Source organism: Heliangelus exortis, chromosome 2 (assembly GCF_036169615.1).
Source record: "Heliangelus exortis chromosome 2, bHelExo1.hap1, whole genome shotgun sequence".
NCBI lineage: Eukaryota > Metazoa > Chordata > Aves > Apodiformes > Trochilidae > Heliangelus > Heliangelus exortis.
The window spans coordinates 128772822-128792820 of NC_092423.1; the positions used below are offsets into that span (position 1 = coordinate 128772822).

General features: G+C 40.9%; 2 long non-coding RNA genes across 2 annotated transcripts in view; one reads left to right on the forward strand and one right to left on the reverse strand.

Moving 5' to 3' along the window:
* Positions 1-19999, reverse strand: part of LOC139793411 (uncharacterized) — a 410787-nt gene that overhangs the window by 218712 nt on the left and 172076 nt on the right. The gene's annotated exons all lie outside the window — the stretch shown is intronic.
* On the forward strand, positions 14316-16852 carry LOC139793781 (uncharacterized). Its single transcript, XR_011724800.1, has 2 exons — positions 14316-14461; positions 15789-16852. It is a non-coding gene; the product is annotated as an uncharacterized lncRNA (long non-coding RNA).

The window sequence follows — 19999 nt, forward strand, 5'->3', positions numbered from 1 at the left end:
TGTAATGTATCCTGAACCTGAACATGAAACACCGAGAAGCAAATCATGTTAATTGTTATGAATTCCTTTATGCTTTTTTTGGCAGTGGCTAACAGGGTACTGGTCTACTGAGAACTCAGTCTACCTTTAGTAGTGCTGTCTCTCCAAGCAGGGTTTCTTTTTGGCCATATGGCAAACTTAGTGGAAGTGTAAGTGTGAGCAGTAGAATAAATTATTTTTAAAATATATCTTGTAAGATCTTCATGAAACAATGAAAGCTACGGGTTTGTTTCTTCAATGTACAAATACCTTTAGCTTGCTAATAGCTGAACTTAATATCTGACATATGCAGTTTTTGAAGCCTCTTTTTGTTCCTCTCATTAACAGTAGTGTTTCCATAGGTATGGTTTGATGATAAAATAACTCAGTAAACTCTGTATAAGTACCATATATATTAAACAGCAGCCTATTAATGTTACAAAAAGTGAGTCCATTTACCACCAGGAACAAATTTGTAATATTAAAGAGAGGATTAATTTGGCAAGTTGTGGGAAGGAAGGAGACAGAATAGAAGGAAATGTAGACTTTTACTTTCAACTGAGAAAAATCTCATTTCAGTGGTTTCATGTTGGGCGTGCATGTGGAATCAAGAAGTTGGAGAAAATGTGTGTGTCCTTTTCTCTGGATCAAATTCCTAATAGTGCTGGTATCAGCAGGGACTGCTTGGGAGCAGGCTCTGAGGTCAGGGCATTCTCCATCTCCTACATATTTGATAATACACTGGGTGTGTTGTGTTTCCAAAACTGTAAACTTGAATTGATGGGGTGAGGCATTTGTTGGGGATGTTTTGCAAGAAGTGTATGACACAGCTGTTCTTGACACCATCTTGATGTGCTGCAAGCAAGTAATAAACCAGACACTGGTAGCTCAGCCCCTCGCATCAGCCCAAGTGGTTGTCCTGGGGTCCTGTGGAAAGAGTGATCACTTTGGGCCTCCTCTTGAGAGAACTGAAGATCACTGGCCAGATTTAAGGTGGTGGTTGACCTAAGTCCTCTTTCTACACAGCTAGCATAGGATTGCCATGGAGACTTTCTGCTCATCCCATGGGTCCAGAAGTCCCCCAGTATAACCAGATGCTCAAAAGAGGTGATTATCCCGCTACAGTCAGCACTGGTGCTGCCTCACCTTGAGCACTGTGTGCAGTTCTGGGCCCCCACCATTTAAGAATGATGTGAAGGTCCTTGAATGCACCCAGAGGAGGGCAAAGAAGCTGGTGAAAGGTCTGGAAAGAATGTCCTAGGAGGACAGCTGAGGACTTTGGGATTATCTAATTAGGAGACAAGAAGGCTGAAGGGCAACCTCATTGCTCTCTGCAGCTTCCTGAAGAGGGAGGGGATGTGGAGAGGGAGGTGCTGATCTCCCTGGTATCCAATAACAGGACTTGTGACAATAGTTCAAAGCTGTGCCAGGGAAGTTTTAGACTAGACATTAGGAAGCATTTCTTTCACAAGAGGTTGGTCAAACTCGGGAACAGGCTTCCTAGAGAGGTGGTTGATAGCCCAAGTCTCTCAGTGTCAGTGTTTAAGAGACATTTGCACAACATGCCTGAACTTTTGATAATCCCTGAAGTGCTCAGGCACTTGGATGGGATGATTGCTGTAGGTCTTTTCCAGTGGAAATAGCCCTGCTCTGCTCTCCTCTACTCAACTCTATCATCCTCTGCATCCATGCTCCCATGGAGCTGAAGCAAGCAGAGTTTTTTCATGCTTATTGACTGACTGTAGGTGCACTCCAAATGCTAGAAGTTCAGAAAGACCTCTGGGTCACAGGCTCTTTTTTTCCTCCCAAGTAGCCTGAATTATAGCTCCAACTGCAGTGCTGGTGTATCTTTTAGACTTGGATTTCCAATGGATTTTTAATAGATAACATTGTCATCACACTGTGAAATCACCAAAGTGGAATACTTTTCATGCTCCCTATCTCTGCATTTCAGAGCTGTGTCTAAACAAGCAGGAACAGTAATGGCTGTCAGTGGAGCACTTGACAATATCTTCAAAGCAGAGGAACTGAGTAAACATTTGCTGTGTGTGCTCTATTAGGTGTCAATGAAAATTTTATCCTTCCCTCCCTCATCTGCGAAGTGATGGATGGGGAAAACATTACTACTCTGGGTTTCTGCAGCAGTTACTCTTAGAGCTGCTGCTACAATCCTTCTAAATTGGTTTGAGGTGTAAGATTATATGAGACATCAGGATTTGGCAAACTTCAGAGAAGTTTCATATGTAGCAATGCTGTTTATTGCTCAGTGTTTATTCACAGAGTGGACAACACTTTAAAACAGAAGTATAGGAGTTTTGCACTATTTGCACAAAAATTTTGCTGACCAGGTACAGCTTTCAAAGGCCTCAGTTACTTTATTGTTGTAAAATAACAAAGTTAATTTTTAAAAAAACATTTGCAAATATGGGCAGATGGTGTTGAGTGTTCTACACTGTCACAGAGCAAGCATTTACATTAGACTTTCTTTTTCCCAAAGTTAATTCTGATTTCTACAAATATCCTCCAGTTGCCATTAATCTCCAAGATTCTTACAAGCTCTAAATTTACTACCATGCTGTAAAAGTTTACTTTTTGCCCACTTTTTTTTTTTTTTCCCTTTTCTTTTTTTTTCCCCTAGAGTAAGTTTGGTCTAGTGGTTTTAACTTAAGACGATAAACCAGGAACTTTCTAGTTCTGTCTTGGAAACCATCTTGCTGGGTGGTCTTGGCACACCCTCAAGGTATGCCTTCTGCTTTAGTTTTTCAAAAAGTGAAAAAAATAAGGGTCTATTTCCTAGCCTAAATTCTACGAGAGACGTGGGACACTGTTTGTTCTAGTGAGGAATCTCTTTATCTTTCATTATTAACTGAAAACAGGTGAGGTTTGAGCATCTTCTAATTTACACTCTAGGTAAATTAACCAGCTGAAAAATACTTCAGCTTGGCTGAAATCTGCATACTGTGGCTGTCCATCTTCACTGTGACTGATTCATTGTTTGGATTGGAAAAGGCAGCAGAATTTGGTGGGCTTTTTAATCTCAGAACAGATGAAACCTCAGAGTTGTGGAGTATTTTCTCTTGGTTAAAAAACTGGACTATGTGTGAGACCTTATAAATGTTTTTCTTCAAAGTTCTGCACAGAGACTTCTAGAAAATAACATGGAGGGGAAAAAAATAGAAATAGTATAAAAACCAACATGTGCGGTCATGAGTCTGGAAACAGGGATTATGTTCCAAATTTAAATTTTTGCCTTATTTTTTTTCAAGAATAAGACCTAGGATAATGAAACTGCAGAGTCAGTTTAATAAAGTGTCTAATTTATTCTTAATTTATTCTTAATCCAAAGTAATTTTCTAACCACTGCAGGAAATAAGCCCTACTGGAGTCAATTCAGAGAAAGTTCAGCAAACAGTGATAGATCTTACCCTTCTTCATTATACTAACCAGAAATCTTCATTAATATCATAGACTGCTTCTGTTACTGGTGCTTACTGAGCCTTTATTACAAATAATTAGGAGTCATCTCTCATAAAGCACTTACAAGTTAGTGAAATGTCAGAGGATTTCCCTTTACATTCAATTTTATTACAAACTCATCCACTTTCCTCTCTGTTTTCTTATTGGATACAAGTAATGGCACTGAGGGTATAAATTAAACTTAAAATTTCAGTGGCAGTGGCTTAAGAAGATAGTTTTACTGATAACTCAGTCTTGAAACTCCAAATACATAGATTACTCACTTTTTCATCTGCCACCCCCAGTTCTAGATTTGTTACATTTTATTAACATCATTTCATTGCTAAAAGAAATTAAAGCTTAACTTGGTTGTGTAAAATTTCTCTTCTTTGTACTTTACGATTAAACTAAAAGTGCTTTCGAGGTGACTCATTACCCTCAAATATTTTTTTCCAAATACTCTTTTTGAAAGTCAGTTTACATTTCTGTCACTGGTAATCAGCATATTCACACAGCCAAAAGAAATCAGCACAGGGAGCACTCACTCTTCTTGGAGGCACCACCATAATCCAAAAGTAGTGGTTAAATAAGGAGAACCAGCAATTACATACAGTAAGTCTGAGATGCTGCCATTCAAGGAATGAAAAACATATTCTTATCTTGTATTTAGGGTGGAAGAAAACTAAACATCTCCAGGGAAATGGGATGTAGAAGGTAAAACACCAAGAAATGGAAATGTGAAGATGAGATTCTTAATGTGGCCAAGGAAATCAGTGTAGTGCCAAGATACCCGAAGCAACTGTTCTAGCAGCTGCATAGAAGTAAAGAAGAAACTGAAGAGCAAAATGCCTGCATTCAGCACAGCTATATAAAAAGTAAGGAATTTTAAATCCAGGAAACACTGCTGTTGCTACAGAACCAAGACTTGGGCCAGGCTGATGGCAAGCTTGGAAGTTTAAAGCAGCTTTAAGCAAACCTGAGTCAGCGGGATGGAAAAAAATGTGTAACTTATGGGCTCATTATCCTTCATCACCCAAGTAGGTGAAAATTGGCTGATCTCAATGCACTTTTATTAGAATTTTTGTTCAAGAGAAATTTGGAACAGGAGTCCCAGATGCCAAAAGAAGTGTTCTGTGAAGCTGTGGTTGGAAACTGTAACACTGCTGTAGCAGGGCTTTTCATCTTTCTTTTTCCTTCTGCTGAGGATTGTTTTGTGCAGTCAGTGCTGAGTCCTTTGTCAAGGTTTACTTTAAAGCTAGAAATTGATGGGCTTCCCACAATGTCCCCTGAGCAAGTTTTCTTTGCAACAAATATTCTCCACAAACTTCTTTATAGCTTTATGTACCATAACAGTGGCATAATGCTGGCCTTCAGTGTGTTTGTACAACTTTCAGGCACACAAAAAATGCTCCTTTGTTTGTCTTCTAGGAGAAAATGATGTTCATTCCACTGCAGCTGTTAATTATTTGTTTATGTTACACATAGGGATTCTTAATTGAAGAAAGCAAGAAAGCAGAACCCAGCTGTGTCACTGCTTCTCCAGCCTTTTGAGGTCAGGACCTTTGTGGAACCTCAGCAGCATCCTGAGAGTAACAGGGGATGGAGGGCACAGGCAGGGCTTGTTGGTCATCTGAGTGCTGTGCTATTTGCCTTCAGTATGTCACTGCAAATTCAGTGTCTCAATATCACATCCAGAGAAGTTCTAGAAAATCCAAAGGGCATTTCTGCCTCACCTTTCCTTATAAAGAAGCTTCTGAGATGTTCAGACTTGCTTCCTGTCCCCACTAAGGGTTTTATGTAAGGTCAATATCTAATATATTAATGCAAACAAGAGGAATAAAAGTGTATTGAAAGTTGTTTTTACACTTGAATACTTGGGAAAAATTACTGCACTTTTTTGAACATGAAAGCAAAAGGCACTGCACAGAAGAAGTGAGACATTTCCCATCAGGAGGAAGGTGTGGTCCCATCAGATAAAAGGAAGGAGTATGTTTTCTCACTACTAAATTTGTCTGAAGATACATCTTATAACAAATCCCCCCTCGATGTTGTGAGGATCCATAAAACCAGATCAAATACAATAGCCAGACAATCTGCATTTTAAATAATGATGTGGTTAATAAATAGAGAAAAAGATCAGAGAGATATGATGTAGCAAAGTCCTCTAAAAGTCTCTCAGTGGCAGTTAATAAAGAGAACTTCAAAATCAATACATGACTTTTCTGGAAGCCAATGTAAAGTCATTAAAATGGGAGTAATATAACTTGTATGCCTGCAAGAATTCAAGCATTCATGTCCTGGGCACTTTGTGTCTGGGGAAAAAGATGATCAAAAATTTCTATGAAGCAAAGTAATGTGTTACAGTGCCCCAGTTTCTGCAAAACAAGATCTTTCACAAGAAACTAAAAATCATTCCCTCAAAGTAACTGTATCATCTTGGCACCATTTCACAAGAGGTTCCATTCTCTCCCTGACTGGCTGCACAGGGGCAGAACATTTGATTTGGTCTTGAGAAAGACTCAGTACTGTCTTTCCCTTGTAATATGTGAAATGAAAGACTGTGCCTGGCACAAAGCCAAGCCCTCCTGTGAATACTACAGATTGGTTTTCATTGTCTTGTTAAAAGTCTTTCATTTTCAACCTTTCCCCATTTCCTAGACCTGGCTACCAAAGCCCAACAAGACCTCAAGCCAAACAAGTGTTCAAACATAACAACAACAACAAAAGCTCAACTGGATTTTAAAACTTTAAAATATTTTTCTTTCCTTTTTCAAATGCCTGTCTATTTACCTTCAAGCATGGACAGTCTCTGTGGTTCAAGCTGTTCACATCAAGAGATTCCTCTCCATCCCCATCTTCTAGAAAAGCCTTTTCAACAGCTGACACTAATCATAAAGTATCTATGCAGCTTTGTTTTACTTTGTTCTGGTGCAACATAGCATGGTTTCACTAGCAACTGGAAAAAATCTTGATGTTTTCTCTTATAGTTTGGTGGTTTTTGTTTTGGGGTATTTTTGCAAGTTTTTCCTCCATTGTTTCTCCTTTGAGTTTGGTGGCAGCCTGCAAAGATCCCCGTTTCCTACAACTATTTCACAGGAAAAAAAGAAATTAAAAAAACAATGGAGAAGGGGCTGTCCCTTGAGATTTCACTATAGTCAAGTGTGCTACATGCTTGGACTTAAATTTGGACCCTGAAGAAGAGCTGCACACGTACAGATGGGCTTGGGAAGGATCAGTGCTACAGCCTGTGAATCAGTGACTTGCCTGCACAGGTCCTTAGACTGAAGGAGTTTCCATGAAGCAATTTTGCTGCTGTATTTTCCTCTAAATGTTTAGTTTGAAGAAGCTCCATACCTCTCAAGGAAAACTCAGTGATAGAATTTCCATTTTTCTTGGTTTCATCTTGAAGTTTTGGTGGAAAACCTAAGTTCCTCAATTAACGTATACTGTTGCTTTATATAGACCTAATTATGATTAAAGGCATAGGAAGCATATGAAAACTGATAATGAAATATATATTAAGGCACAGAGCCAGTTACATTTAATATGCTTTCAGGTTTTATTGAGAAGACCTTATAATGTATTTTATGGAGTACATAAAGCTGAAATTGTAATAAAACAAGATGAAGGCTTTGAATGCATGCAGGTAGGCTGGGTCCACTCCTTCCCAGGCTGAAATACACAGACTATTACACCTTACAAAATCCTGCCCAAGTGTGGTCTAACACTCCAAGCAACACTGACTCACAGAAAACAGTGCAAAATCATATTAACATCTTTGAAACCAAAATCTAAGCGAGCTGTATGCATTTGGTGGTATCAGTTTACCCTCATAACTGAAACTGGTGTTTACCCAAGATTTTGCACTTAGTAGTAAAGCCAGTTTTGGATGAGTGGTGCAATGTTCTGCTGCTGATAAGCACTAAGGCCTCCAGCTGCTGGTGTGCTCCTGGTCTGTGGCTCTGGCTGCCCTTCTGTGGGCATGCTGGCTTGTGTTTGATCTGGAAACACTGATAAGGTTGAAATAACTGTACTGCACAGAAAAAGCAATCCAAAATCATCCCTGGGAGAAAGGACCACTGGTGTGGGTGCCTGTGGCCTGGGTCACTTCTGAAACAAGAAAAGTTGATTCCAACATGAGTTCTTTACTCAACTCATCTAACCTCTGTCCCAACAATTTTTTTTACCAACAGTTATCATTTCCAAGTGTGTTATCTGGGAATCCTGGACACCAGCAGCATCCAAAGGCTCTGTTTGATGGCATAGCTGTGGTGAAGCAGGGGACTCAGCATCCATGCTCTCCTGTTTGGTATCTGGGCAGTGCTGGAAGTGGAAACTCTCAGAAGAGCCCACGGAGAGTGTGCAAATGTGGTTTGACACCAAGGGCTGACTGCTGTAACACACCAGGGCTGCTGAACATGAGTTTATGGGCTTCTGGCCAAGGCACTTGTATAGCAGCAGGCAAGTTGCTGCTGCTGCTTCCTTTGGCTCTACACGGGGCTGTGGTGACAGCAATCAGTCCTTTCCCTAGTCCTGAGATAACCTGTGTCATCACTGTGGCACATCAGCTGGTAAAGAGTTAGCATAACGTGCTTTTGTGGGAGAGACCACCCTGATCCACCCGTTTGTAATCTGAAAAATATTCCTTGGCACTGATTCTTCTTCAGCCACTGGTAGGGGACTCTGCCCTCTGCAGTTTTGTACACAGAGGAATGGAAGGAGATAAAGTGGTTACTGCAGGTTAATCTTTGCTTACTGTGTTGCTTTTTTAATAGAAAAGCAGTTGAATGTGAACCAGGAATGATTCTTCAGATATTAAAGTGAATAAAACTTCTCTGTCGCCAGATTAAAAAGACCTGGATGTGAAAGCTTTCCAGGCCATACTGGGATGGGAGAAGAGGCTGTTGCTGAGGCCCACTTAGAAAGAAACCTCTTTAGCTCTGGTACATTAGTGTTAATGAAGTGTAAAGCAAAGTATAAAAATGCTCTGCATTTGTGAGATAATGTAGTAAGATATGGGTTTGTTAAATCAGACATATTAAATGGAAAGCACAGACTTTGCTTCCAGATGAATATTACAATGATTGTAATGCTTTTGGTCCCATTATAAGTCATTAGATGTACAAAGGAGATACCTGGAGGCACATTCCTGACTTACAGTTACTGATACATTTGTAGGAGGGAAATGAAGTCTTAACAAAACTCAGATCACACAGTTCTAGATATTACTAATTACACAACTTGCTTTAATTTAAATTAATTTAAAAAACAGGTTTTTTTGTTAGAACCTCAAAATAGGGTTACCTATTATACCTTATTATACCCTATATATAGGATGGAAGCAGTGTAAAAGGTATGCAACAGCTGTTTTGGTTGACCTGGTAAGCTTTTTTCCCTATGTAAAAAGCAGTGTAAAGAACTGACAGAGAAAATATTGGACAAAGCAAACCAGTGGGGATAAGAAGTGTGAAAAGGAGAAGACAGAACTGAGTTTATTTGCCTGGCTCATTCGGTTCTCCCAAGCTGTGGACTCCTGGTTTTGAGAAAACAGACCTGTGCTTTAGTAGCTTTTCTAAATTTTTTGCTATCCACATGAGCAGGTAAGAGCCACAGAGCATGGCAAAGCCTTCAGCAGCAGCCCTGCCTTCAGCTGGACCAGCACCATTGTTAGGTGGTTTTTCACATACACATGAGAAGGAGAAAATTTCCCTTCTACCTTCTGTCTTTGGATTTTTCTCATATCAAAATCAAACAAACAGACATACAAGCTTGAAGGACAATTGGACACTGCCAGCAAAAAGAAAACCACGCTGCAATGAGAACTGATTGCTGTGTTTAATAAGTTACTCCTCAGTTTTTTGTTCTTATTGTATTTGTCCCTAAAAGATGCTGTGAAGATTGCAGGATTTTGGCTCCTTTCAATTTCTTTTGCAGCACTTGATTAAAAAAACAGAGCACCCCCTCCCCATGTTGTCCTTCACTGAGAGGCCTAAATCTCAGTGCATTAAGAACTTCTGGATTGTCAGCAACTACCAATGACTCTCAAGCAAAGAAACTTCCCTTAATGCAATCTCCTAGAATTCAGGATGTCTCAAAACCCAAAATTTGTCTCCATGTTTGTATTGCCTGCACATTTACTTAAGAAGTAACTGTACATACAGCAAAAGGTTGCTTGACCTGTGCAGCAGTTGCATACACAGGCAGATGTAGTTTGAGATGTAAAAAATCCATTATGTTTCACATGCACACCCAAATCTAGGCAGTAACTGTTGGATATTAAAAGTTAACTGGAGTCTGGTGTACAGAGTGAGTATTTTTGGCTGTCTGAGGCCAAACTGCTCACCTGGTAAAGGTTCCTCTCCCTGCTCACCTCGTCCAACTTCTGACATTGTTTTTTGTTTGTTTATTTTTCATAACTCTAACATATTAATTGCATTAAGAAGGGTATTAAAAATATTAGCAGAACTAACCCAGTCTTGTCTTTTCATACTGTTCCTACCATAATGCATTGAAAGTTAATGTAAATTGAAACAATAAAATTTCATCTCCATCCCACACCTGCATTCAAAATTCGAGATATGCAGGTACTAATTATTATAATAAGCTGTAATTTGTGTAGATACTTGTGAGTCACCAGTAAAACTTTGAGCTCTCTGGTACAGTAAGTCTGTGTAGGCATGTGTGTGTAAATGCCAGGGAGAAAATCCAGAACTAGCAGTACTGAAGTGAAAGCAAGAAAACACTTTTTAAACTCAAATTATTATCCTGGACCCATTATTTGTGTGCTTGCTGTATCAGAGAACCCTTTTCCCAGACAGAAATTGCATAGAATATTGGCCATACCTGCAGATAAGCAGATATGATATAAGCTGAGCTTCCAGCACATCTGTCCTCTGCGTTTTTACTGAAACAATGGTGCCAACCTTAACATCACCTTGGGTTTTATAACTGAAATTCCATAATTAAACTTATAGTTAAACAACCACTAACTGTTTTTTTGGGTTTTTTTAACTATCACACAAGGGCTACTGATTAGAAATCTAAAACGCCATCTATATGAACATTGCTTTTGGGAATGATGAGTGGGGAAAAATTGCAGTGCAAGCTTTATACTGTGTACTTCCTGGCTTGCACAGTACATGCCTATAAAGAGAAATTGCTGTGGAATGACTTTCCTGCAAAATAGCTCCATTTTCATGCATTGTAGAGGTTCATCATCTCCTCTTTCTGGGCTATGTTTCTTCCCATCCATATGAATCCTTTTCAATTTGTAATTTCAATGGGATCTCCATAACCAGCTTTAGTTTTGTTTGTCAAGATACTCCTTTATCTTTTTTTAATGGCCTGTTCTTGAAATATTCCTACAAGAGTATCTAGAATAAATTAACCTCATATCAGTTTGTATTCTTGTATGTGAATGGCTGTGTTCAATTTTGCATACCCTGGGTGACATAAATATCCATAAATGGATGTAAGAATGCAGTTTGCTTACATACCACTACAAATAGCAAAGATGTTACAAATGGATCTGGTGGAAATTTACAGCATGACTCATCTTCTTTTTTTTCCCCCCCAAAGAAAGGTCATGAACAGAGTTCATTTCCTTCTAAAGCTTGGAAGGGAAAGGGAATCCTCCAAAACAGACATTTGGGTATTTCCAAATTTGAGACTTAAATGGTTTTTATTATTTCCTTTTTTCTCCCCCCCCTTTTTCTTCTGTCATTGAATGTGTCAGAGTAAATCTTTGGCATATGAGATTCTGATCAGTTTTATTTCCATCTCACTAACTTTTCAAACAATGAGGAAGTAGAAGGGAAAGTTGGAGGGTAAAACTCCTGTGATATTATCTATTCTAATGCATTCAGGAGAAAATTCACAAATTCATTTTCAAGTGTCTTTTTTTTATATCAATGCTTAGTGTTTTCTTTTTAATTGTTATGTTTCTTTGAAATTTTCCACTACATTGTTTTTTTATTTTATTCAGCTCACCCTTTCTGATGGTATCTTGAAATACTGAATAATAGCCTAGCATTAAATTACATTATGGTAAAATACAAATATAATTGAGCATATTACCAGTACATTTGGAGTTACAGCAAATCTCTGAATTTTACACAACTTTTCAATCAAATTTAGAGCTGTGATTTGAAGTGCTTGCAATAAGCTATATTTTGCCCTGTTTGTCATCTTGTGCTGTTTGTTTGCAGCCTGTAATTACAAGGCAGGTTGCTGCCTGCCTTGTGTAGCCATGGGGTGGATCTGAGCAACAGGAGCTGATGGCTGCTTCTCCAGCCCCTGAGCAGCAACAAACTTCCAGGTCTTGCAGTTAACTTTGTTTGGTATCCAAACTCCTGTCTGTAATGAAACACCCCCTAAACCACCCCTGTGCAGCATCTCCTTCTCTCTCCCTTCCCTCCCTCACACAAGCACTGAGGAGAGCCCTGCATCCTCCTCACTCTCCTGGGACTTAACGCCTGCACCCTCAGGTAAACCAAAACCATGCTGGCACACACTAATTCAAGAATATATATATATATATATTGTTTGATTTGTGTTTGGTTTGGGTTGGGTTGGTTTGCGTTGGGTTTTTTCAGCAGTGTCCATCCTCTTTGCACTCAGGAAAAAAAAAAAATGGAGGTAGTGAACAATCCTACAGAGATAGCCAGCTTCAGTATTTTCATACATTGCTTCTGTGGAGCAAGCATCAGCTGTGTGGTGGTGGAGGGGCCATTTTTCCTGCAGACAGCACACAAAAGGGCAGACTCGGTTGTGACACCCCCAGGAGCACGGCACAGACATTGTGCTGGGTTTGGCCTCCAGGGCACTGCAGGAAAACTCTTACAACACAGCCATAGCCATGCTGGGTCTGGGTGTGGGACGTGGCTTTGGGGCAGGGTGGTGAACACTTGAAATGATGAGTTGGAGGGGAGCTGTACAAGTGAATAATAACAGTGTTTCATTTTCAGAGTGTTACCCCTTTGAAAGGAGTCTTCCACTCAAATGCTGATGAAGTATTTCAGAAGCCCAAAACTACTGAGAACTGGGAGATCCTTACAGATGGGGTACATTTTTATTTCTCCTACTGCTTTAATACCCAGATGTCATATATTTTCTTGACAGCTGTGATGTGAATAGGCAGCTGCAGGTGGAGGGAGCTCAGTCAGGCAGTAAACAAAGTAATGTTCACTTCTGTCCATCCTCTCTATCTGTGTGACCATGGACAAGTGGTTTACCAGGATCCCCTTGTCCCTCAGCTGGGGACACCTTACCACAAGAGTTATCAGCCTCAACTCATTCCTACCTGTAGAAATGCAACTATTTTTATTTCATGTCTGTTGGATGGCAGGAACCTTCACTGATCTGTGAAGAGGACTAATGGTGACTGCATTGGGCTGCCTGAGACGCTGGTTGGTCATTAACCACCAGCAGTGTTTGTGAGAGATCTGAGAAAATCTGAGCATTAATTAAACCATAATTCAGCCTCCTAGGGTTTTTTGTAATATGTAGTTGTTTGTTGCTATTTAAAGATTTCTTTCAGTAAAATTATTGATGGTGCAGCGGATTCAACTCAAAAAACAGCCAGTTGCTGTGAGGCTAAGCCATGAAGCCAGTGATTTCCTTGTCATTCCAGCTCTATCCTTAGGAGGCAGCTTGAGAGAGAAGAGCCTCTTTCTTCAGCACATCCTGGTACAATCGTTTCTGGAGACACTTCAGCCTTTGCCACAACCTTTGTGTTGCTGCCTCACACGGTGAAAACAAGGAAGGGGACCTGAGCATTCCCTAGACTGGCAGGAGAAGGCAATGGACCTTTCCATCTGGGTTTCAGCCTGGAGTTCAGGGTGCCACTTTGGGCTAGCAGGGGGACTTCTGGCAATGGAGTGGGCTATCAAGATTCTGACCAGCTGCCTGGCACAGGCTGCTCTCCACTCCATGTCCTGGGGCAAGCAGGGGGCACCTCTGCTCAGTCCCTGTGATGGTCACCTGCCTGCTGCTGAGCCTGGATTCATTTCTGTGGTGCAACATGATCCCTGCCTGTCACACAAAGGCCACTGGTAATAACACAACAATTAATCATGGAATGGTTTGTGTTGGAAGGAACCCTAGAAATCATGTACTTCCAACAGCCCTGCATGTGCAGGGATACCTCTCACTGGACCAGGTTGCTCAAAGTCCTGTCCGACCTGGCCTTGAACACTTCCAGGGTTGGGGCATCCACAACTTCTCTCAGCAATCTGTATCAGTGCTCATTCATAGATGGAAATAGACATCTGGATGAGGTCAGGAGGCTGTAAAATGTTTTTGAGCATCTTCAGGATACAGAATGTTAAGGCAGTGACTGTCATGTGTAGGTAACAGGTGAGGGAACATAAAACAGGAAAGGCAGGGAAAAATTACACTGGAATCAGCTGCAAACACATAAGGAAATAGGTGCAGTGTTTTTAAAAGATGAATGCACTGAGGAGTCCAAAGCCTGAAAGATCCCTTCATTATCTAGTTAAAGACTCCAAAAAGCTGTGGCTAAAATGTGAGATATCAGCCTAACAAGTCTGTTTATACAGATTTCTCTAAACAGTTCTTCAATCAGATCTTTTGCTTCTGCAAAGTCTTTCTTTTTCCCTTGTGTTTTGATCCCTTTCATCTGAAAGGACACCCTGCCATTTCCCAATCTGTAAATAAAACTCACTACGATAAAGGTCATGAGCTCAGTCTCCAGGAAGAATTATCCTACGATGAAAGGTAAAGGCAATTTGGGGCCTCCCAGTACTGCCCTTTGCATTCACAGCTGCCAAGGCCATATGAGCATTGCTCAGCTCCCCATATCTCTTGAGCTTGCACAAATAGCAAATCTTCCCCTTGCAATTATCCTGTGCTGCAAAACCAGGATTTTTTGAGATTTACTGAAGGGTCAAGAGAGTGACACAGCGGGCAGAACTGAAGAGCATCACCAAACCTAAGTTCCGGATGGAATGGAAAAGGTCCTTTGCAGGTGGGATGTGGGTTTTGCTTGTTTGTAGGTGGCAGATATGTGTGTATTCATTCTCTTTGCTTGAAAGCTAGCTCCACTGGCAGCTCCTGCCTGAATTCTATGGGAAAATATTTGGCACATCACATGCTGACATGTTTATCTTGTTTGCTGTCAGGATGAGTAAGTGAACACTGCTGAACACTATCCTGCAGCTTGCATGGAGCAATAGCTACCATTCATGAAATCTGACAGAATAAATGTATTTTAAAACATGATTTTTGTTAGACTCTTATTAATCCTTTGTTCACCTCCTGTTCTAAGTGACCTTTAATAGAACTGTGCTCACTGGAACCTCGAACTCCAGCACAGTGTCACCAGAGATGACAAAGTGACACTGTTGCCTCTTCTTAAAAGTGATGTATTGAGTTAGCTTCTGCCCTGACATATATACATTTACATGTCTTCTAACATCTAATTACACTGAAGCATCCCACAGAAAGCACATATTTGGGCTTTCAATGTTAATCCAATAAAAAAGCAATGCAACCATTTTGAGATAATTACGCCATCAGCAACCCCCTGCCTGCTTGCAGGAAGGCACTCATGGGAACTCCTTGTGGGTGTTCAAACAGTGTGAGAAAATAGCGAGTGCATTGAATCTCATTTCTCTGGCACAAATATTTCAGTGTGCTAGAGTACCTCAGAGCTAAGAAATCTCTGAAACATCAACATTTGGTTTCCTGCTTGATCTAAGCTGGCCTTGCCTGAGGCAGGGGTCGATAACACACTGCTCCGTTGTTTGCCAGAATTAAGAATAGCCAAGCTTGTCTGATCAGCTCCCTCTCCAGCAATATCAAAGTGCCTCATTCACTTTAAAGAGCATCAAGCTTTAGCCTATTTCCCTTCTGATACTGGCAGAAGGGTGGGAGGGAGGGACAAAAGGGTACAATGAAGATTTCCCCATTCTTGGGTTGTTTTGCTCTTTGCTTCAGTTTGCCTGAGGGGTGCCAGTGCAACTTGCTCCACAGGGGTAGTTTGTAAAGGGGTGGCTTGAAAAGTCCAGTGCAATGCTTACACATGAATGAACAAGACACTTCAAAGCCCTGGCCAGTCTTTTAGGGCTGATAATACTTAGCAGGTAAGGCCAGAATTAAGCCAGAGGTCTCTGCAGTAGGGTAAAATCTGGAAATCCGTGCAAGCTCTGGGAAGAGAGAGTGGAGTCACACAGTTCAGAAAGAAAAATGTGGCACGCTGATGTGAAATGGCAGTGATGATATCAGGGCTTTTAGCAGTGCTATACTCTATTTTATCACTGACAAAGACATGCTGGATGTCACTTTTTTTCCAGAACTGGCCACATGTCACATTCAGAGCACAAGTACAAGAAAAGTACCGAAAGTACTGAAGAGCCATAGGATGGTACATGGACCAGCAGCTCCTCCTGTTCCACACCTGCAGCACCCTCAGACTTACAGCCGTGACCTAGAGCCTAGCTCTCCTCTAGGTCCCTGCCTTTTTTGTGTGTCCAATATTTTTACCATTAGAGTACAATGTGTGGTCTTGACTGGCTGCATGGCACAGTGCTGGAACCCCACACCCCAGGCTCCTGCAGCAAACACATTCCCTTAATGAGTTTCCCTTGAATAAGGAAGGGAATAATGTCTGTCCTCATTATTAACAACCTTGCCCTTTTGAAATACCATTTGATATGAGGAGAAGCATTTGTTTTGGGAGAAGAGCTTTGCTGATATTTTTAGGAGTGGGTTTTTTACTGAATGGTGTGTCATGAGAAAGGGAAGGTTCCTCTGTATTCTCCTCAAGAGAGCATCCACGTGAAGCAGAGTGTTAGAGGAAGCTCTGAGAGTCTTTTCACAACCACTTACTTCAGTAAATCAAAGATAGAACTGCCCCTTGCATCACTGTGATCTAAATCAGGGTAAAGTCCTATGTAAGATTGCTGCCAGAGATGACACCATGATTACCTCTTGTCTCTATTTTCTCTCTGTTCTCAGGAAAAGGCAGTCAAATTATTCAGCTCAGATTATGAATTGAGCAGCACCTGTACTTTCACATCATTTATACTATGCTTCATCTCCCTTGACACAAATGCCAGACCCTTGTGTGACACTGAAGGGGTGCAGAATAGAAACCATGGCCAAGTGAGTGACACCAGTAATCCTGAAGTCTGTCAGCTAGAGTGGACTTCCAGGGAAAGAGCAGGTTATGCTGGGAAAAGAGGGCAATGCTGGTGGGAGAATCTACTTTTTAAGCTGAAGGGGCATTAGTTGTAGTGGATACCTGAGCTCAGGTCAATTCTCTCACAAGATTCAAGGTCTCACCTGGAATAAACTGGAAAACAGTAAAGTTTATTATTTTACAAAGGACTCTGTGCATAAAGCATTTGTTCTCTTCTTCCAGTGGAATGACCTATATTTGCTTTTGATCTAAAATATTTCACAGGGAAAAATTTCCCCTTCAATTTTGTTTTACTTGCATTCATCATATCCATTTTACTGGAAGAAAAGTCTTCCTATTAAACTTCATCTTTTTATTTTTTCTGTCCTCATTAATCATTCAGAAAACCTAGAAAATCTTTCCAGAAGTACAGTTATCTCACTGGCACTTGAAGAATGACCATCTTTCCAAGCAACATAACATCTATATTTTCACATGTAATTTAAGCCAGAAAAAAAAAAAAAAAAAAGGAATTACTTTTTTTAAATGCAGTTCCGTGTCTTGTTTTCCTGCTCTATGGTTAAGCCCTTCTAAGCCTTGTCCCAGCAAATTTGTGCCTACAGATTGAAGCTCATTCAGCCACCCCAAGGCAAACCAGCACTTCAGGGCACACCAGGGGAGGGCAGTTCCTTTCTGGACTTTTCAGTAAACACGTGGAGAATGTGACCCAGCTGCCATCACTTCTCTGTCATGATGGGGGTTTCTTGAAAATCCCACAGCACAGCTCTTCTAACTTGAAGAAAAGGTGTGGGGGAAATCCCAATTCATTCAACAGATATTTTTCTACTTCACTCCACACTTGGCAGGTGTGTGGCTCAGAATTAATCTCTGAAGCTGTCACGCATTTCTATTTCTTGTTCATAAATATGCATAGCTGAACAACTACATAATTACAAGGCACCTGCAATACAGAAAATCCGAATCAAGTCCCCCAGCCCCAGGTTCTTGAAGCATCCCCAAGCTTTGAGCCTCCTGTGCTCAAAATGCAGCTTCTCTCAAAAAAAGAAAACAAAGCTTCAGAGCAGTAGAATGAATGTACCCATGGGGATAAGAGCTGCATCTCTCCATGAGTGCCCACAGCATAATTAGTGGCAGCCCCTACTGTAGTTTCTATGTCCCAGCAGGTGAGTGGGTTAAAAAAATATCTTTGTGTCTCAAGTAATTTCTCCAATCAAAATAATGAATTTCATTTGGAGCTTGTTAGGCCTTACAGGGAAAACACAGCCATGCCAAACAGAGCTTTTGGAAACACAGAAGGAAGTTTTGGAGTTGGAGCAGCCAGGTATTGCCATTAATATCCTCAGGCATTCACAGCTTCAAAGTCAGCTCCCTCTTCTTCGAATTGCTTTACTGATGGAGAAGCTGCATCTACCCAAGATAAAGTGTGCATCCACATCCCTGATCTAACTGTGGGATGTTGTGGAACGTTAGAGAGGTTTGGAGAATGTTGGAGAATATTCCTGAATATTCTCGAAGAGATGGGGGGGTGCGACCCCTTTACTATGCCCAACCCCATGTTTGGGAGGCCAATTAGATCGGCCCATACTCCGGTGCTACCTGCACCAGGGATTCGCTGTGCTACAGGTAAACACACCGGGTGTCCAATAAAAAGTTATGTTGGTGGCTGGGGTGTGGTCACGGAAGCACTATATAAGCGAAAGGTGCTGCGCAATAAACCAGAAGTTCGTTTATCAACCATATTGGTTGCACGCATTTTCTTTGCCGCTCCCGCAGTGGGACTGGCAAACTTCAGAGAGAAGCCATGGTACACTCTGTGACATTAATCTGGCTATCAGGTCAATGCTGCTGCCCAAAATCCTTGTAAAATATACTCTAATTGGGCAACTTTACAAAGTTTTAAAATGGTATGGAAAGATGGGTGCTTGCTTTTTTTTATTTTTTTAAACCTGCTGGATTATAAAGTGTTCTAACGTGATACTTATGGTTTTGTGTTACAGTCTTGCTTAGTTAGCTACATCTGGTTTTGAGGCCAGTCCATCAGCTGCTATTAATTTTTGTAAACTGTGCAATCTGAAATATTTGGGACAATTTCAGAGAAAGTCCAAAGCAAGGGAAAATTATCAATTTAATGTTCAGATGATGCTCTGCCAGTTGACCACTGTTTTCACAAGTAGCCCCTGGTGTGTAGTGTCAAGGCTTGTACAAATGTGCTCTTGTATGCATCTAGGGAGAGCCAAGGTAAAATGAGATCCCAAGCAGCTGAGCTGAGCCAACACCCCTGAAGTCTCCCATCACAGCTCTTAAAAAAAGATGCTCAGTACTATGTCTTGCTGCCATGATCATCAGCAACATCGTGCAAACACATCCTGAATGCTCAGCCACTGCAGCAATCTTCATGCTTTGCTCTCCATGTTGTAATTTTTATAGAAGCTTATCCTTTTCTTATTTTCTTTTTTTTTTTTACTTTATCCCTTTCTTTCTTTTTTTCTTTTCTGTTTTTTCTTTTTTCTTTTCTTTTTCTTGAACTCCAATATAATCATACCAGGCAGATCCTCACTCAACCACTGCCAAACTGGGGGGGGATAATCAGCTGCCATTTTATCCCAGATGCACTCTCCTATATTTTCTTTGCATAAGGTGTAAATGGAGTGCTAGATTTGGAGTCTGGCAATACTGTTAAAATTTCCTTTTAGAAAAAAAAAGCCCAAAAACCAAACAAACAAATAAACAAACAAATAAACATCAAACAAACAACAACAAAAAAAACCCCCAGCCTACTACTACTATTCCAGATGTGCAATACTTTCCTGGGCAATAGGTGAGAGGAAAGGTTTTGAAATGACAGCTCACCCCTTGAAAGACAATTATCACCATTTAAGTGGAAACTTAACAAGGAGTTAATGCCAAAAAAAACCCCCAAACCTTTGTTTACCAAATCAGGGTAGTTGGTGCTTTACTCACTAAGCCATAGTGTTCTTTAAGAATGTGAGAAACCCAGGATGTTTTGGAGGAACCACCATGACTGCAGCTCCTGGAGGTGTGCTCAGGATTGCTTTTAGCCCTTTGCTGCCCTGGGTAGCTGTCCTGGTTTGGGCCAGGATAAAGGTGATTTTTCTGAGTCTCTTGTAGATGGTTGAACTTGCTGAGGTTGACAGCAAGTTTCTCAAATGGAGTATTCCATCCCATGTGCGTCATCCTCGGTATGGAGTTGGGGGATCTCGAGGACCGAGCCACACCCTTACCAGCTGATCGGCCTCACCTGAGATCACCAGCAAAAGTGCTGGGTACCACCCCCCTTAACAGCTAATTGGTCTCACCTGTGGCACTATAAAAGACCAGCAGAAGCTCCTGGCTGCCTCCCTG